This window comes from Odocoileus virginianus, chromosome 4 (genome assembly GCF_023699985.2).
Source record: "Odocoileus virginianus isolate 20LAN1187 ecotype Illinois chromosome 4, Ovbor_1.2, whole genome shotgun sequence".
Classification (NCBI taxonomy): Eukaryota; Metazoa; Chordata; class Mammalia; order Artiodactyla; family Cervidae; genus Odocoileus; species Odocoileus virginianus.
Window position 1 is genome coordinate 82,657,296 of NC_069677.1, and position 17,253 is coordinate 82,674,548.

The following is a 17,253-nucleotide window of genomic DNA, read 5'->3' on the forward strand; positions in this document are numbered from 1 at the left end:
CAAAGAATTGCATCTGCTGACTTTTACGTTAGGAGAGTTCAGTGTTTTTGAAGGGCTTGATCAGTAGACTAACTGAAGAAGTTTAGTGAAGTGACGCTGTTTATGGTGTGTGGCCTGTTGTCTGAGGAGGAGCTGGGGATGAGCTGGCGGTCTCCGCTACAGTTCTGGTTGGGGAGGCAGGTGTCCAGGGGCTGCTCCCCACCACCGTGGTCTCATCTCGCTCTGGACGGCATCAGGGTGTATGGGGCTGGCTGGCAGCTCGGCTGCTCTGAGGGTGGGAGACCAGTCACCGATCCTTGTTAGACATTCACTGGGAGCTCTGGAACCAGGAGAGGTGGAGGAGGTGGGGGCCAGGTCCCTGTGCCCCATGGGCTACAGGCCAGGAGAGAGGAGGCTTCTGTGGGGAGGAGGAGCAAAAGGACCTTGATCTGGGGTAGCCGGCATAGGGGCAGCTGGAAAATTAGGGTGCAAGCTGGCGGGCCTTGCAAGTTTACCTCCCCATCTTTGCTAAGCTGATTGGGATTTCTGCTTTTCAGTCCTTTGCACAATTAGTTTGTCTTTAATTTAAAAGTCAGTATTTCATTTTAATAGGAAAAATCAGTTGTAGTTTATTTACTCAGGATCTTAAAAGACCTCGGAGATCAACTTTGCTGCCCCTCCGGGAGGATATGAGGAAGTCAGATGTGTGAAAGTACAGCATGGGTAGGCCTTGGCTCCTGGCCCCCGAGTGTCCGTCTGCACAGAAGAACCTTCCAGGGAAGGATGGGTCACTGCTGCCTGTTGTCAGTCCAGAGGTGTGGTCTGGCCCTCAGTATCAAGGATGGACATAACCTCTGAGAGCCTTCTGCCATGAATGACTTGTGACCATTAGTAAATGCTCTGTGAGCTGGCGCTCCTTTCTCTTCTGACTGTATTGCAACTGGCTTATGAGGAGGATTTATTATAAAAATGGATGTAATGGAAAGCGTTTTTCATGGGATTAAATATCTTTTGGTGGGGGTATAAGCTACACCTTGGAATTCAGTCTTTGAAAGTAACAATTCTGGGGGTGAGGGCTTAATCTGAAGGTTGAATCCTCACAGACTACCTTTAAATCTTAAAATTCAAGAACCCTTGTCAGAAGTAATTTTCCATTGTTGTGGTCCTATTGGATTTTAAAATGGATACATCTTATTAATCTGTACTTAAATGTATAAGTCAGATACTAATAGTATCACAGAATATGAAAGCAAAACATCCTTCTATAGATACCAGAAGAGTGGATGAGTTAGAGATTGTACCAGACACAGCAGATGACATGGGGGGGGTGGAGGTCGATGAAGCTCTAATGGTCAAACCTAACTCTTGTGTCCTTATTTAAAGTGATTTAGTGAGTAGAGCCTCTTAGTACTGTGAAGTAGCAGTCACTTGTCACCATACATTTGTATTCTTGGTTCTTTTTCTTGAAGGTGGATCCTGGGTCCTATAGATGTCGAAACCACTGTCACCTTGAGTTTCCTAACGCTGAGGAAGTCTGTGTCCCGCTTTCTAGAGCCCACGAGGTTGTCTGTTACAGGCCTCTGACTCCCTTCTGGGGAGTCTCAGATTGCCCCCACCCCAGTGTTTACACAATAGTCACAATGAAAACCAGGAAACCGAGGCTCTGAGATAAGTACGGTCTCTGGGAGGAAGGAAGCTTGGCTCCCGACACCCTGTGGAGTCACACCCACCCGCACGTGACTCTGGCCAAGAGGGACCTCAAGACCCTGGCTGCTGGGCACTGGGCACTGAGGTGGGGGCAGCTGCTGGAGGATGGCCTCCTTCTCACTTCCTGCGCGGCTCTGGAGCTGGACCCAGGCTGCGGGGCCCTCTTTCACCCTGGGCACTGCTGTCCCAGGGCGGCTCCTCTCCTGCTGGCCACTTTCCAGACCCGCTGGCTATCAATTCCATGGCTAGCAATTGGAAGAGAGAGACGCGGGACCTCTCATGGTGCCACCTTCAGAGCCCCCCCCCTGCTGTCCTCTGACTCTGCGGCCCTGGGACCAGCCTTGCCCTCTACGGGGAGGCTCGGTGGGCAAGCTCAGGGCTGCGGTCTCACTGCGAGGGCACAGCCTCTCCTGGAAGGAGGTGGAGGCCTAGTCTGGGGGTGCAGGGTACAGGCAGGCCTCCTGGATTTCTCAGTCACAGTCTGGAACTTCCTGCCTTCATGTCCTTCCTGCTGGGCACCTTAGGGCTGGGCTTCATGTCCCCGCTGTACACAGTGCCCAGAAGAGGTTTGATAAAATCTGATGAAATAACTTGCCTTCCGGCATTTCATAGGACAGTCTTTTTAGTTGCCTTCTCAACTTGTGACTCATCTGAGTATTTGTATTGCTCTATGTGATTGCAACGTTTTTATTCAAAGCATTCTTAGAGGTGGTGTCTTGTTTTTAGTACATAATGTCTTTTTTGTTAAGATGGGTTTCTGGTGATTTTGTACATAAAAAGTGAGGCTCCTTTCCGAAGAATAAATCAAATGATTTGTTCAGAAATGTCCAGAAGTAGGTTTCACAACCCGGAGAGCAGCTGGGTTTAAACACAGTCTTTAATGTGTCTCGTTAAAGGCCCAGAAGACCAGCCAGTGCAGGGCCGCTTGCCTGTCTTTATCGAGGGTGGGTTCTCCCCAAGGGCTGTAGCCTACTTTGGACCCAATGCTGGTTTGTTGTCTGAAGTCACCTTTAGGGTGGAAAATCTTTAAGTAAAGTTTGGAAAGCTTTGGCTTCATTCCCTGGGGTGCTTTTGAATTGTGGGTTGGGAGGATAATCTGCTTCGGATGGTTTGCCACCACTGCCGCCAAGTGCCCTCACTGCTGTCTGGGCTGGTGTGGTCACTGGTCGGGACACCCCTCTGCCCGGAGAAGCAGCCCCAGAGTGTCTGCTTCAGTGAGCCCTGTCCCCCACACCCCAGCCCAGGTGAATGCGCCTCCCTCAAGGGCCAGCCTGGGGGCTCTCTGCACAGGTGCCTCCTGCCTCCTGGCCCCACTGTCCGCATCTCCTGGGCTGTTGCGGTCAGGTCGCCTCGCCACCCCTCCACGTGGCTCTTCCAGCCCCTGGGAACCTTCTTTGTTGAGTGGCCCATGCCAGATTATCTTCCTGTCCACCCTCAGCCTTAGACTACCCTCCCTCCTGCTCTCGGGTCGGGGCCTCTCCTGCCCACCCCTGCTCCCCACTGGCTGGCCATGTGCTCAGCCCCCATCTCAGCTTCGCTGTGTCTCAGCCTGGTTGTCATCCTCTCCTCCCAGTTCCTGTCTCCTGCTTGAGCCTCACTCCGAGCCGTGGGCACTCCTCCTTGGTTTCCTGGGTCTGGACTTGCTCTCGAGAAGCCCACCGTTCATCTGGCCCCAGCAGGCATCTTTCTGGGTGCACATCCTGCCCGGGAACCTTTCTGGTGAACTTCCCGTCACACCAGGAGGGCACTCCCTCGGCAGGAGCTCGCAGTCTTCCCTCCATCGCCCTGTGTGCTGCTCTGCGCCCTCCCCCCACCCCCCAGGGCCGGAGTGTCTGCTCTTCCCGCCATGGGCGATGGCTGTCTCCTGGTGTTCACGGGGCTGCCGCGGCTCCCCATTCAGCCCTCCGCGAGCTGGCCCCCTGGCCTTCCCACCCCCTATTGTGAGCATTCAAGGTGCACTATTTGCTTGTAGGCATGTGTGCTGTCTGTCCCCTGCCCTGGCATGTGAGCTTTTGGAAACCAGAGGCGGTCCTGGGTTGCTGGGGGCTTTCTCCTGGGCCTGCGTTTGGCTCTGGGGTGGTTTGGCAGCAAGTAGCAGACCACTGGCTCCTGTCGGGGGCTGGGACCCTCCGTCTCTCCTCTCTGCTGTGCCACCATTCCGCTGGCTCCTTGGCCTCGCTCGGGGCGGCTGTTCTGAGGGCAAGCAGAGCACGGGTCTCTTTGAGGGGCCCTGCCGCCACCCCGCTGGCCTGGGAGGGTGTCTCCAGAGTCAGCCTCTGCAAGGAGCAGGGAGATGGTCGGGGGAGGCCTGGCAGGGCTATAGGGTGTGGCCTCCTGTCACCTGCACCCACTCTTCTTGGCTCAAGTTCCTCTGTGGGGAGGGCCCCACACCCCGTGAACGGGCTTGTGGAGAAGAGAGGAAGCCCAGGCTTGTGGGACGACATCATCATTAGTGTACAGGCTGCTCCTCTTTCATCTCAGATTAGTCAGACCGACCCCGCTGGTGGCAAGCATGGCCGGGCAGGTGACCTCAACGGGGACGAGCCCTCCTGCACAGTGACTTGAGGAGCTGGTCTCGGGGGTGGGCCACCCTCCCCCAGACCATTGTTGCTGCCTCCTCCCTTCTTGAGGGGGAGCTGGCTTCTCCCCTCAGGGCAACCGGAGCAGAAAGGCGGCCTTCTCACCCGCCGTGGGCTTGGCCATCTCCGGTGGGGGGAAGCCTGACATGGGGCGGCCTCAGGGATGGTGGCCCTTCCTCACATGGCCCCTGATGAGCCCCCCTCATACCTCTGTGACCCCCGGGGGGCCCTGCTGACCCTTGCCCCTTTCTTGCCGCCTCTTTGTGGCTTCTGAGGAGAAACCCCCCCAAGGGTTGACCTCATAGTCCTGGGAGCCAAGGGGCACCTCCGGGGACACCCTTCTGGGATTTGGTACGGCTGTTCCCCTGGCACTCCCTCCGACCCCCGCCACCTTGTTTCCTGCAGGGAAGGGGCTGGGTTTCCTCTGCGGCCCCCAGAGAGGGGTGGCAAGAGCAGGTGGACGGCCGCTTCAGTTCTTCAGAGAGAGTCGCTCACCACCAGGTAGGCCCTGAACCTTCTCTTTGTTAGTTGATGGGGCTGGAACAGAGCTTTGCTAGAAGCCTGGGTTGCAGGAGAGGAGGCTGGCGGAGGGTCTGTGGGCGGCAGGCGGTTGTGTCTACTGTCAGAATTAGGGCAGGTGGAGCGCTCAGGCGTGTTGGGGCTGCGTGTGGGGTGCAGGGGTGCCTTTGCCTGAACAGAGCTTGCTGGGAGGCGGCTGTAGTGATGGGAGGCCTGGAGCAGCAGGTCTGTTCTGCATGCGCACACTTGGACGTGAAGGAGGTTTGCTTTTCTGTCTCCAGCTGCCACGGAGCTCTGGGCCGGGGCCTACCAGGAGCACGGTGCACCCCCCGCTCCACGCTGACGAGTCACAGGACCCAAACTGAACATTTGGAACCAGTCTCTCTATTTTCCTAAATTTTCTACCCTTTTCCCCCCAGTCAGTGTCACAACACCCCCAGGTTTTCTGCTGGAGGCCTGGCAGCTGTCCCAGACCTTCCCTGCTGTTGCCTCCAGTCCTTCTCACACTCTGTCATTGCTGTCCCTGCACTCATCTCCTCCTGGACGCCTGCTCCCCCCCTCCCCGCGGCCTGCAGGCCACTGCTGTCTCCTCTGGCCTTGACAGACGCGTCCCAGTGGGCCCTGAGTCTTCCGTCTCTCCACGTCCTCCGCGAGGTAGCGGAGGTCAGACCGTCTCACCTTGCGCTTTCAGTCTTTCCTGACGTGCCGTTGCATCTACAGAGAACCCTGACTTCATTCTTAGCTACCAGCTCCCTGCTTTCCCTGGCCTCCAGCTGGCCTTGGCTTCCCTCTGAACCACTGTTTCCTTATGCCTGGTCCACCCAGCCTTGTGCCAGATCCACCCCAGCCTTGTGCCTGATCCACCCTAGCCTCCCCCTTCTGACCACTCGCCCCACGCCACAATCCCCCATCTACCAGGTCCACCCCAGCCTCCCAGCTCTTCTACGTGCTTCACTTGTTCCCGCCTCCTGGCTTTTCCTGGGCTGTTCTTCTCCATCAAGTGACTGCCACTGAGGTGGTCCTGGCTCACCTGTTTGTGGTGGTGTCTTCTGATGTTCTGTTGAGAGGTGGCTTTGGGACATGGTCATGGGCCTGGTCTCTGGAACCAAACTGGGTTTGGGTCATGCTGACCTTGCCTGTTACTGTGTGACCTTGACATTTAACCTTCTGGGCCTCAGTTTCCCCATCTGCAAGATGAGGATTATATGATCATGTGAAGCATTTGTGACAGTGTGTGTGGACAGCAGGTACTGGGAAGAACTGGATGGGACACCTGGCAGAGTGCCCCGCAGTAGAGTGGATGCTCAGGCAGTCGGAAACTGGTCTCCTTACCCTTGAGCCCTACTGCCTTGCCTTGGGATTGGACACATGGCCAGGCTATTCTTAGTATTTCAGCCTGGTAGACCAGAGTGAGCATGTTCCCTGCAGAGCAGCCATGGCTGACCACAGGACAGGAACACAGTTCCCCTAACAAAATAGATACCTGATCATTTACCAGCAGGAGTGGAGCTGGCAAGGGCTTCTCCAGGCTTCAGAGGTGAAATCTAATAGATGCTGGAGACTGAAAGGAATTCCCAAGTCTTCTCGTAAGGGGTGTTAATTCAGCACCACTCCTTGAGAAATGGGTTTTGTAGGATTGGTGGCCAAGAAAATGTAGTTTCCTGTGGGAGAGCAGCATTTTCATCATTATTTTAGTGAAATAAAGCTGTTATTGGTCACCATTCTTTACTGCAGAGTAAAACCTAGCTGTTAAATTAGGATCTTTTTCTTTCAATTGCTCTATAAGCTTAAAAAAACTGCCACTTATGTTCAGTGCAAATACTTTAAATCAAAGCATAATTATACACTAAACACAGCATGTGACGCAGGACACATGCAGTGTTTGTTCACACGTGCTATCCTTGTCCTCCAGATCTCTGGCCCCGGTGTTTCTGGAATGCCCTCTAAGGCTGGCACGTGTTTGGTTATGAAGGCCTGTAGCCTCTGGGTGCTGGAGTGTCCACGTGCAACCATGAACCACAGACTCTAGAGGGGGTGTCTGTACATCACTGGCTGTATTAGAGTTACCTCTGGAATCTATTTTAGGCTTTGCCCCAGATACTGTCTGAAAACACTGATAGCAAGCAGTCCAGGTGTGGATTTGTAAAGAGAAAACACACCTTATAAAAAGAGCATGAAATTTGTGTGAACTCAACCTAGGCAAGTTCCAATCTTCATTTTCCAAACGCTCAATTTACCTTTTTACCGAAACCTTACGTTCAAGATTTTTAAATATGTTAAAAAAAAAAACCCTCACCTTTAAATTGTAAAAATTGTTGAACATACAGAAATAAAGCAATAGCACCTACAGTTCAGTGAGGTTATGTGCGTCTGCTCTCTGGGTCAGTGCGGGGGGTGTGGGGAAGCAGGGTGCACAGGTGACTCGCCAGGTCTGAATTTGGGGACCATCTGCCATTCACTGTGTAGGCCTCTGTTACTTACTGTCCCCAGGTCAAATGCAGCCACCAGCTCCTAAGAAAACTGCAGCTTACAAGCTGCACTGGTGGGAGGCCTGCCTGCTGCCAATGGCCCACAGTTCAGAGACACGCTTTGCACACCACCCAGCCATTTTATGACTTTAAATTTAATGAACCAAAGTAGAGATAAACTATCTTCTGATTTCCTGGTACCCAGATTTCCTGAGCCCTATCTTCAGTTCGCTGGGATGTGGCATCTCCTTTCAGGCTGTTCACTGGAGTCGCTGGGACAATCACTGACCGCACACGGGCGGTGTTGGGGTTCTGCTTTCTGGACCTGTTTCTGTCCGTGAGGTCGAGACGTGGAGGCTGGCGAGGTGCTGGTGCACAGTGTCCACGCTGGGCAGGCCTGGACGCAGCGTCCCTACCCAAGGACCAGCCACAGGGCAAGTGGGGCCAGCAGGGCGAGTGGGCCAGGCACGGGGCTCGGGCTGCGGGCTCTGAGCTCGATGCCGGGCAAGGCGCGGCTCTCCGAGGTGTTGCGCTCCCAGGTCGGGATGGGGGTCGAGGTGGGCGCGCTGTTCGTGGGCTCCATGCAGGTCTGCGTGGGCAGGAGCAGCGCCAGCAGCAGCAGCAGCACCATCGTGGGCGGGGTCGCCATGGCCGTGCGCTCAGGCTCCTTCTGGTCAGGCCAGCGGGACGCTTCAGTGCCCGCTGAGTCTGCTCCGCAGAGACCTTTCGGGGTCCTGTCGGCGGCGAGGTCTGGGAGAACTCGGGTCCGCTACTGTTAACGGTCCGCCCTGGGCTGCCCGCGCGCCTGCGCCTTCGCACTCTCCGGAGCGGTGGTGCGCGCGCCCAGCCTTGGGTCCGGTGTTAGCGAGCCGCCTTCCCTGGGTCTCCCCCCTCCCACTTCTATCCGCCGCCAGCGCCGCTGGGTTCTGCAGATCCCCAGGTGTGGATATTTTAGGGGACATCGGAAAACCTTGCCTCCTAAAGTATGCACACAGAGACTTGGTTTTAAAAACCTTGAAATTATAAATTATACTTTTTCTTAAGTATACCTGTGATGTAACTAAAACATTTTTTTGGCTAATGCTTCTCTTTTGCTACTGTACAACATTTACTTCCTGTCCTGGAGTTTAAGGGGTAACTCTTCTCATGTAGATCAAGAATGCTTTTGCTTTGGGGAGTTATGGTGAACTCCACCATCTTTGCAGCTATAAAACTTCTCAAGCAAAGCGTTTTGTAAAAGTTTCTAAATACTGTGTATTCAGCAAAAGCATTTGAATACTTTGACTGCTATTCATGTTAGTTAACCAGAGTCTTTGCTGATTGTTAAATGAGTGAAAGAGCAACTTAAAATTGTGTAAGAAAAAGAGTGAACACGTGGTATGTGCTTTGCTAGACTCAGTTCATTCTAAAGTGAGCACGCTGTGTGTTTATTTTTATTCAAAATCAGAATTGTTAGTATTCTCTGTCTTTCTTAGATTTGGTCTGTACTTACAACACAAGGGTTTAAATTTTTTTTTTTTACATTAAAAATAATGATGGAATTAATACACATCCTTGGAAAAATTATGCAGGCAGTTTAAAATGAAAAGTTTGGGCTTCCTCCCCCATCTTACTCCCTGCAGGTAACCCTTTGCACAGGACCACCCAGTCATGTCCAGTGGGAGAAAGTCATTACTTCTGAACAAGGTCAAGGTGCCATTCCCAGGAGGAAGATGCCTACCTTTGGAAGGTAGGCAGAGCTAGCTGTCTGCTACTCGTGTTTTTTAACATGTAACTTCATGCTCCATAAATGAACATGTGATAAAAGAGTGAGGGTTCCTTTCTGAGGCTGTGCAGGAAATACCCAAGATGATCTAGAGCCCCGGTAGTGCCAGAAAGTATAGAAGTGCTAAAAAAAAAACCCAGCCCCCACGGACGGGCATGTCAGGGTTCAGCAGAGCCAACCGAGGAACTCCCGAGGGCCAGTGCTGGAATAGGTTCAGCAACAGAACAGAGTCGTACTGGATCATGGCCCGAAGCATAAAATAAATAAATACCCACGGGGCCACCCTGACATAAACAAGTGACAGAGAAGGAAACCAGGAACCCAGGAGGCTCCACGTGGCTCTGCAGCGGCCCCATCCTCAGGGCAGGGGAGCGCCCCCTCCTCGGGTGGGGGGTGGGCTCAGCGACCTCCTTCCAGAGGACGGGGGGAGGTGGGGGCAGCACAGTGGAGAGACCTGATGGACACACCCACACCGGTGACCACAGTCAGCGTCCACCATGTAGGTCACGTGACGGCACCCACCCCGGACGGGACGTGCTGAGAAGGGCCCCTCTGCCCTGTGGTCTTCACTGAGAGGTGTCCTGAACGCCTGGCTCCTCTTCCAAACTGTCAAGGTCGTTAAAGACAAGAAGGTCTGAGAGACTGTCCCAGCCCAGAGGTGCTGAGGGGACATGATGGCTGCATGTCACGTGGGGGCCTGGCCGGAGCCCTGGAGCAGCAGATGGTCACCAGGGGAAACTGAGGAGTCTGAACAGACTGTGACTTGCTGGTTTCACTAGCTAAAGTCCGACTTAGGCAACAGCGTCTGCTTGGTTCTCGTAGATGTCACCTTAGTTCTCATAGATATCACCTGGGTTCTTGTAGATGTCACCTTGGTTCTCGTAGATGTCACCTGGGTTCTGTAGATCTCACCTGGGTTCTCGTAGATCTCACCTGGGTTCTCGTATATCTCACATGGTTCTGTAGATCTCACCTTGGTTCTGTAGATCTCACCTGGGTTCTGTAGATATCACCTTGGTTCTCGTAGATCTCACCTGGGTTCTCGTAGATGTCACCTTGGTTCTCGTAGATGTCACTTGGGTTCTTGTAGATCTCACCTGGGTTCTGTAGATATCACCTTGGTCCTTGTAGATCTCACCTGGGTTCTGTAGATCTCACCTGGGTTCTTGTAGATCTCACCTGGGTTCTCATAGATCTCACCTGGGTTCTCATAGATCTCATCTGGGTTCTCATAGATCTCACCTGGGTTCTCGTAGATCTCACCTGGGTTCTCGTAGATCTCACCTTGGTTCTGTAGATCTCACCTGGGTTCTCATAGATCTCACCTGGGTTCTCATAGATCTCACCTGGGTTTGTTGCCCTGGTCAGTGTCCCTTGTGGGTTTGCCAGTGCAGACCCTGCTCAGGGAGAAAAGCTCAGGTCACTAGCGAGGGCTGTAAGCGGAAACTGTCCTGCTTGCTGGCAGTGCCTCCGGCAGAGTTAAGGTGTCTGCTTTTCCAAGTGGGACACCGTGTGACCTTGGGGAGTGGGGGCTCTGCTTTGCAGCGGACGGCAGCCCTGTGAGCTTCCTGCCTGCTGGCCTGGGAGCCCTGCTCCGAGTGCTGCCTCTGCACATGCTCCTGCTGGCTGCCTGGGGTGACTGCTGGCTGGGAGGGGTCTTGGGTTTTATGACCTTAATACCAATCTGTGTTTTCCCCAAAGGGACACCCTCCCAAATGAAGGACAGGGTTCAGTGGAAGAAACTCGCCTCCCACTCAGGGTGACGGTGCCGGGGTTGTATGAGCTGGCTGGCTCACCTCCTCCGAGGCTCTTCTGCTGCTTCAGATGCATCACTGAGCCTTTGATTTTCACTTTTTGATGGTGGCATTTGTGTTTTTAGAGGAACATTTGGGTTCATTTTGGCCCTTCGTGTGATAACCGAGGGGCAAGACCAGGTCTCTTGTGTTGGTCAATGAATATACTGGTATATTCCAGTATTCTGGTAAAAAACCCACCTGCCAGTGGAGATGCAGTGTATGTGAGTTCCCTGGGTTGGGAAGATCCCCTGGAGAAGGGAATGGGAAGCCAGTCCAGTATTCTTGCCTGGAGAATCCCATGGACAGAGGAGATGGTGGGCCACAGTCCATGGGGTCTCAGAGAGTCAGAAACTGAGCTCTCACACACATACACGTATTCTAAAGGAGACAGCCCCTGAGAGCCAGCTGTAAGGAAACAGGGAAGTGTTTCGAACACTGTACAGATGAAAGCACCCCAAAGTGTTGGTTCTGGCTCTCGGGTACACCTGCTATCTAGAGACTTGGTAAGGGGGTTTATTTCAGGAACTGACCTCTTTCGTGAAGATGCACCAGAGGCCATGGGAGGATGTGGGACCGACCACGTGGAGTTCACCAGCCTCAGAAGCAAATGACACCCTCACCCTGGCTGGGCTTTCTGGACCCGTGCGTGAGCTGTGTGCTCTTTTCATAACAGGCCTCTGTCTAGGAACTGGGGCTGAACTCATCTTCTTTTCTTTTTCAGACTGTTTTGCTCATGACACTGTTGCTTTTGTCCAGTGGAGCAGCTGTGGGGGAATGTCAAGACCCTGGTGCTCCTTCTCTCCTGAAGAGAAAGCACCTTGATGCCATTTGGAGTCTTAAGATTCTTCTCAGCTTGTTTACAAAGCTGTTCTTAGATTTTCAAGCGTCGTCAATAGGGTTCAGGCTTTCAAAGCTGCTTTTTTTTTTTTCCTTCTTCACAGCAGTAGTAATTCCTTTCTTTGTTTTTGTTGCAATTGTATCCTGTAAAACCAGGCTTATTAAATTCCTCTGGAGGTTTTTAAAGGTCCTTCTCTCCGAGATGCCTGCTGAGTTTAAAGCCCTTTTCTGGGTCCAACAGAGCTCTCTGTGTTCAGGGCAGGTGGTGGGCCTGCTCCGTGTTGCAGCCTAGACTAGTATATTCAGTACACACGTGGTCTGTCAGCTAACTCATCCTTCTGTTTCCATGATCGTTTCTGTACAGCCGTCCCACCGCATGAACTTGCCTAGGCCTGACCACTGTGGTGCCTGCACTGAGCTTCCTGGGTGTGGTCTCCACAGTAAGCCCTGGGAGAGCACTGGGAGGCCGCGGGCCTTTGGCATGTTTGCTGACCCCTTTTTTCTTCCTCTCTATTAATGAGTGACTTGGGAATTAGAGCAACAAATTAATAAAAAATTAATTTTCCCAGCAACATAAAGAAGTTCAGCCCGTGTCACATTTACAAACCGTGTTACTGCATCTGCGGTGGCCTCGGGTCCTCCCAGTGAAAGACCCTGAGCAGCAGGATGCAAGGAGTCCCACGTCCCTGTGTGAGCGCGATCCCCGGGGCTAGGCGTGGGGTCGGTGAGGCGTGTGATCATCGGATGCTGCACTCATGAAAGGGGAGGCAGAAACACGTGTTTGTTTCAAATTCCACTGAATGTAACGTTTAGACATCTTAAGGATCTCTTTTCCAGGTCCACCGGTGTCAATCATTCAGTTTGTCCCAGATGGAAATTTCGTTTTTCTGTCTGAAAAAGTCTTACCAGAGGTTTAAATAAGAGTCAGAAAAGTAAAGAAGGTTTTATTGGAAAATAAATTTTAGGCGCTAATTGATCCTCCTTTCATTCCCTGTGCTCCGCTCAGAGACGTAGACCTGGCTACGGACCAAGGGGAAGGCAGGAGGCAGGGGCTGCGCCAAACACAGGTGTGCAGTGTGATGACTGATCACACTGTCCCTCCCAGCCAGGCTGAGGAAAGAATAGGAGGACACAAGGCTGGGGCTTGGACCAGAGGGGGTGAGTGGCCCCTCTTGCAGCAAACCCGGGCAGTACTTTCCAGCGGAACTTTCTGCGGTGGAAGCGGGGCTACTCACACCTGGGCTGTCCATGCAGAGGCCATCACTCAAGAGAGTCAGTGATGAGAGCAACTCAGGTTATGAAAGAATTTGCTGAGGTAGTGGAAATACAGAGTTAATACACAGATGTTCATAGTGCCTTTCACATTCACAGAGTTAACCCATTAGAAGATATTGGGGGAAAGACAGCTCCCTTTACAATAGCAAAATAAAGTCCTTAGGAGTAAATGGAATAAGAATTGTTCAAAACCTAAGGAAGAACATTCTGAAAGTTCTCCAGGAAGACGCAAAGGTAGCCTTCGGCAGACGGGACAGGCTTTTCCTGGTTTGGTTGTTGCAGCATCAGTGAGATGGCAGGTCTTTCTACGTCAGTTGTGTTTTTTCCCTGGGGCTGGACATGTTGATTGTGTCATTAACAGAAGAACATTTGTGACCACCTAGAAAACTCAGAAGAGAAAGGGCCAAGAAGAGCCCTGCCAGACATTAAGTCATCCTCTAAGTGAGATAAGGTGGTGACGGGGCAGGACAAACACGAGTAGACAGACAGCCCAGCAGACCAGAAGGGCAGGAAGAAGCTGAGGTACAGACGGAAACCTCGGGTCTGACGAAGGCGGCATCTCAGAGTGCTGGGCCAGGATGAACTTTGAGTAAGTGATTTGGGGACAGTCTGACACTGTTTTGTAAAAGACAACATCAGGTTTATGCCTTAGACCACGTATGAGGATAAGCGCCAAATGGATCTGAGGAGACTATTCTAGTGTTAGAAACACCTGCCGGTACAACCTCAGTGCTGGGAAGGGCTTTTATTTATTTATTTTTTGGGGGGAAGGGCTTTTAAAACATGATTCAGAGTTGAGAGTCAGTCAGGAGAGGGCGGATCTTATGACATTACAGTACTGCGGCGATGAGGAACTTCTGTCTGACCAGGATTCAAACAGCAGCAGCAGCACTGTGCATGAGGTCAGAAGTCAGAAAGGTCAGCTGTGAGAGACATCTCCGCAACATATCACATGCACCACACAGCATGCACATGCATGCACACATGTGCACATGAACAGACACGTGCACACTGCGTGAGGTCAGAAGTCAGAAAGGTCAGCTGTAAAAACATCTACTCAACACGTGCACATGGCATGCACACATAGGCACATGATCACACACACATGTACATACACTGATGTTAGAAGACAGGTCAGCTGTGAGAAACATCTGTGCAACATATCACACATGCGCACATGTGTATGCATGTGCACACACAGACCTGCACACAGGCCTATGCACACATGCTCAAGCACGTGCACATGCATGCATGTCCACACATACGCACACACCTCTGCAGCAACATGATCATGCACACACACCCTATATGAATGTGTGCACACATGCATATGCACGCACACGTGTGTACATAGGTACACATGTGTTTGCACACACATGTAAAAATAGCCCTTCAGCTTCTTGGAGGTACTGTTTCTCACACATCAGATGGGCAGAAATTCCAAAGCCCTTTGGAAAACTGTCAGTGTGTATGTGCTTAGTGGGAGAAGACGGTCAGTGGATGAGGGGGCCTCTTGGCTCCATCAAGAGGCCGAGTTCACAGTGGTTGACTCTGAGCTGACCTGTGACTGGCCTGGAAATGGGTTTTATGATGGAAGTGACAACCCTGCCCTTGATTTCATTGTTCGTAGGTTCTGAGCATGGAGCAAGTGTTTGGGCAGCTGTATGCGTGAGCTGCTGGGCCCCTGGGTCCCTTCCTGGGTCCCATGGGTCCCTCGGGCTGTTTGTCCTTCCCTCTCCCCACACCTGAAGTTTAGGAGCTGCTGCTCGGCTGCCCTTTGCCGTAGGTGGCTTTGTGCTCACATGGATTTCACGCTCTGCTTGGTGGGAAGGTGTCTGCGATGCGTGTGTGGATTTAGGGGGATGGGTGAGGCCCTGTGGGTGCCCCTTCATCCGTCCTTGAGCTGGCTCACCCAGCCTTGCTCCGCTGGCGTGTGTCTCGGGAAGTTCACGTGAAGAAGTGAGACGGGGAGGAGAGGCCTGCCTGCAGGTCAGACCTGCGGCCTGGGCTGTGCCAGGCCCTCCCACGCTGGCCCTCAGACCGCTGTCTCACCGCTGATACCCTCTGTGGACACTGGACAGCCTTCTCTGCTCCTGGGTTCTGGTTAAAGGCCACATTGTTTTGATTTTGTGTCCCACGTGTGGACCTACGAGCCCACAGCCTTGCACACACAGGGAAGGCAGCCTCAAAGGTCTGACTGAGGAGCTTCAGGGCTGCTTCCGGCCCTCCTGTGCCCAGTGTGTGGGAGTGAGCATTCACCTGGGGTGGGGTGGGGAGCCAGGCCAAGGCCCCTTCCAGACTGGGAGCCATGTGCCCCCATTCCATGTGGGTGACAACATGGGGGGGTGTTGTCCGTCCTGCCGGCCGCCTATGGGGCTGAGGCCTGCTTCTTGCTGGGGTTCAGCTTGGCCCCAGCCAGCTTCAGCAGCCACCCTGTCGCTCACGTTGAGACAAAGCCCTACCACCACACCAGGGTCAGCAGTGGGAGACGGTGACAGGCCCGCCCCCTGGGGGGGTCCAGGAGGATGGCTGGCTGGAGGCTTGCTCCCTGCCCTCCCACCAAACACTCTCAGGCCTTCTCTGTGGCCGCAGCCCGGCCTGGACTCTCTGCAGGAGAGACAGTGGGCGTTGGGGTGGATGAGAGATCTGGCAGGCTCGCATCCCCCTCTGTCCCTCACTCCCCTCCCTTCCCACCACGCTGCGGGTGGCCCGTCCTTTACAGGCAGCTCGGGCATCACCCATCCCATCGGGAGCTCCTGTCCCTGGCATCTTCCTGCTCTGCGTGCCAGGCCTTGAAGCTTCATTTCATCTTGGGGGCCATCTGGAGGGGAGGAGAGAGGCCTCACCATGAAGAGGGCCTGGGAGGGAGGCACGGGAGCCGCCTCCCCGAGTGGCTGTAAGACTTTCAGGGACTCTGACAGCAGCGCCGCCTGCCATGCTGGTTGGCATTTAAATTAAATAGAGACAGAAGTTGGTCTGCTCAGGTGCAGTGGATGCCGAGGGCCTGAGTAGGGGACAGCAGGGGACAGTGGTGTGGGGCACAGTGGCAGCCAGAGTTCAGCCGCTCCTCTCCTGTGGGGCTTGCCCCTCTCACCGCTGGAACTTTTTCTCTTGTGAGAATCGTTTGCTTTGCAGAGACGAGCAGACGAAAGCAAAAGATGTCATCTCGCCACCCAGAGGGGACTGCAGTGACCGTCTGGGGCTGTGCCTCCTCGTGGTACATGTGGGCGCACGGGTGGGTGTGCCTCGGACCCAAGTCCCTCTGGCGTGTCAGTGGCCAGGGGGACAGGGGGTCTGGGCTCTCTGCTCTCATCAGAGATCAGGGAGCAGAGGGGGACCCAGCAGCTGCCTGGGGGCATAGCTCTGAGCTCACGTGTGTGTCCCAGCACAGCCACGCCCGAGCACACGCGTGCCTGTCTGCGTGGGCTCACACGTGAGGTCGTGGCCCTGCTGGCGTGTCAAGCACCTGTTTCTGCGTGTGAGTGCTGTTGTGGCCAGTGGCGTCCCTCCGCGCCCCTTCCTCTGAGCTGGCGTGTGCTCCTTCTCAGCCCGTCACAGCAGCTGGCCTCCAGGGGCCTGGGCCCCTGCTTGCTGAAGAGTGGCTGGGTGCCTCAGCATTTTCATCTGGTCTGCCTTTTTTGTCACCAGGTTTGAGGTTTAACCAGTGTTTGCAGCGGCTCTTAGTGTGCCTTCAGGTGAAACGATAGAAAAGCCAGTTGGATCTGATTTTCGGGAGACATAGTTAATCTACTCCTAGAATTCCCTTTGGGGTCCTTCTGCGAGCGGATCATTCCTGGCGCACAACCACTCGCCAGCCGCGGGGTGAGGAGTTTCCTCTTCGGCTGCTCATGGAAATGTGCGGGTCGGGCGCAGGGCTGCTCCGCAGTCACGACTCAGCCCCGAGTCAGATGTGAGCGTGTATTTATATCCTCAGCCTTTCTCCAGAAAGCTCAGACCGCTTTGCTTTCTAACTTTAGCTTTCTGCTCTATTAGCCAGCGCAGGGAGGAGAGAAGCCCAGATTAGTCAGTTTGCTTTGTATTTATTTTTACTTGGCCTTTTCACTTCCAGAGTTTGAGGAGAAAATGTGCGATTCTTTTCTCTGCATAATTTTATGCCTTGACAAGAAGCCACTTTCAGCACGAGATGCTCCAAAAGTGGTGGGATTAACCTCAGGGTAGCATGTTCATTTTCCGTTCATGAAACACACTTTAAAATGTTAATCCGTTTACTCTATGAAGTAATTGTTAATTCTTTCTCAGCAAGTTGGAGAACAGCACAGACCTGCCCCGAGCAGTGGTTGTTTTCTCCAGGCAGTCCAGCAGAGTCC

At 53.5% G+C, this 17,253-nt stretch overlaps 1 protein-coding gene across 9 annotated transcripts in view; it reads left to right on the forward strand.

Annotated features, from left to right (window-relative positions):
* ADARB1 (adenosine deaminase RNA specific B1) overlaps positions 1-17,253 on the forward strand; it is a 112,921-nt gene that overhangs the window by 14,886 nt on the left and 80,782 nt on the right. For 3 of the 9 annotated variants that reach the window (XM_070466878.1, XM_070466879.1, XM_070466882.1), the window contains exon 1: positions 4,671-4,766. The exons of the other annotated variants lie outside the window; for them this stretch is intronic. The gene's annotated coding sequence lies outside the window, so the exon portion shown is untranslated. Of the gene's footprint in view, positions 1-4,670; positions 4,767-17,253 lie in introns of those variants that run through there. 9 annotated transcript variants of the gene reach the window in all.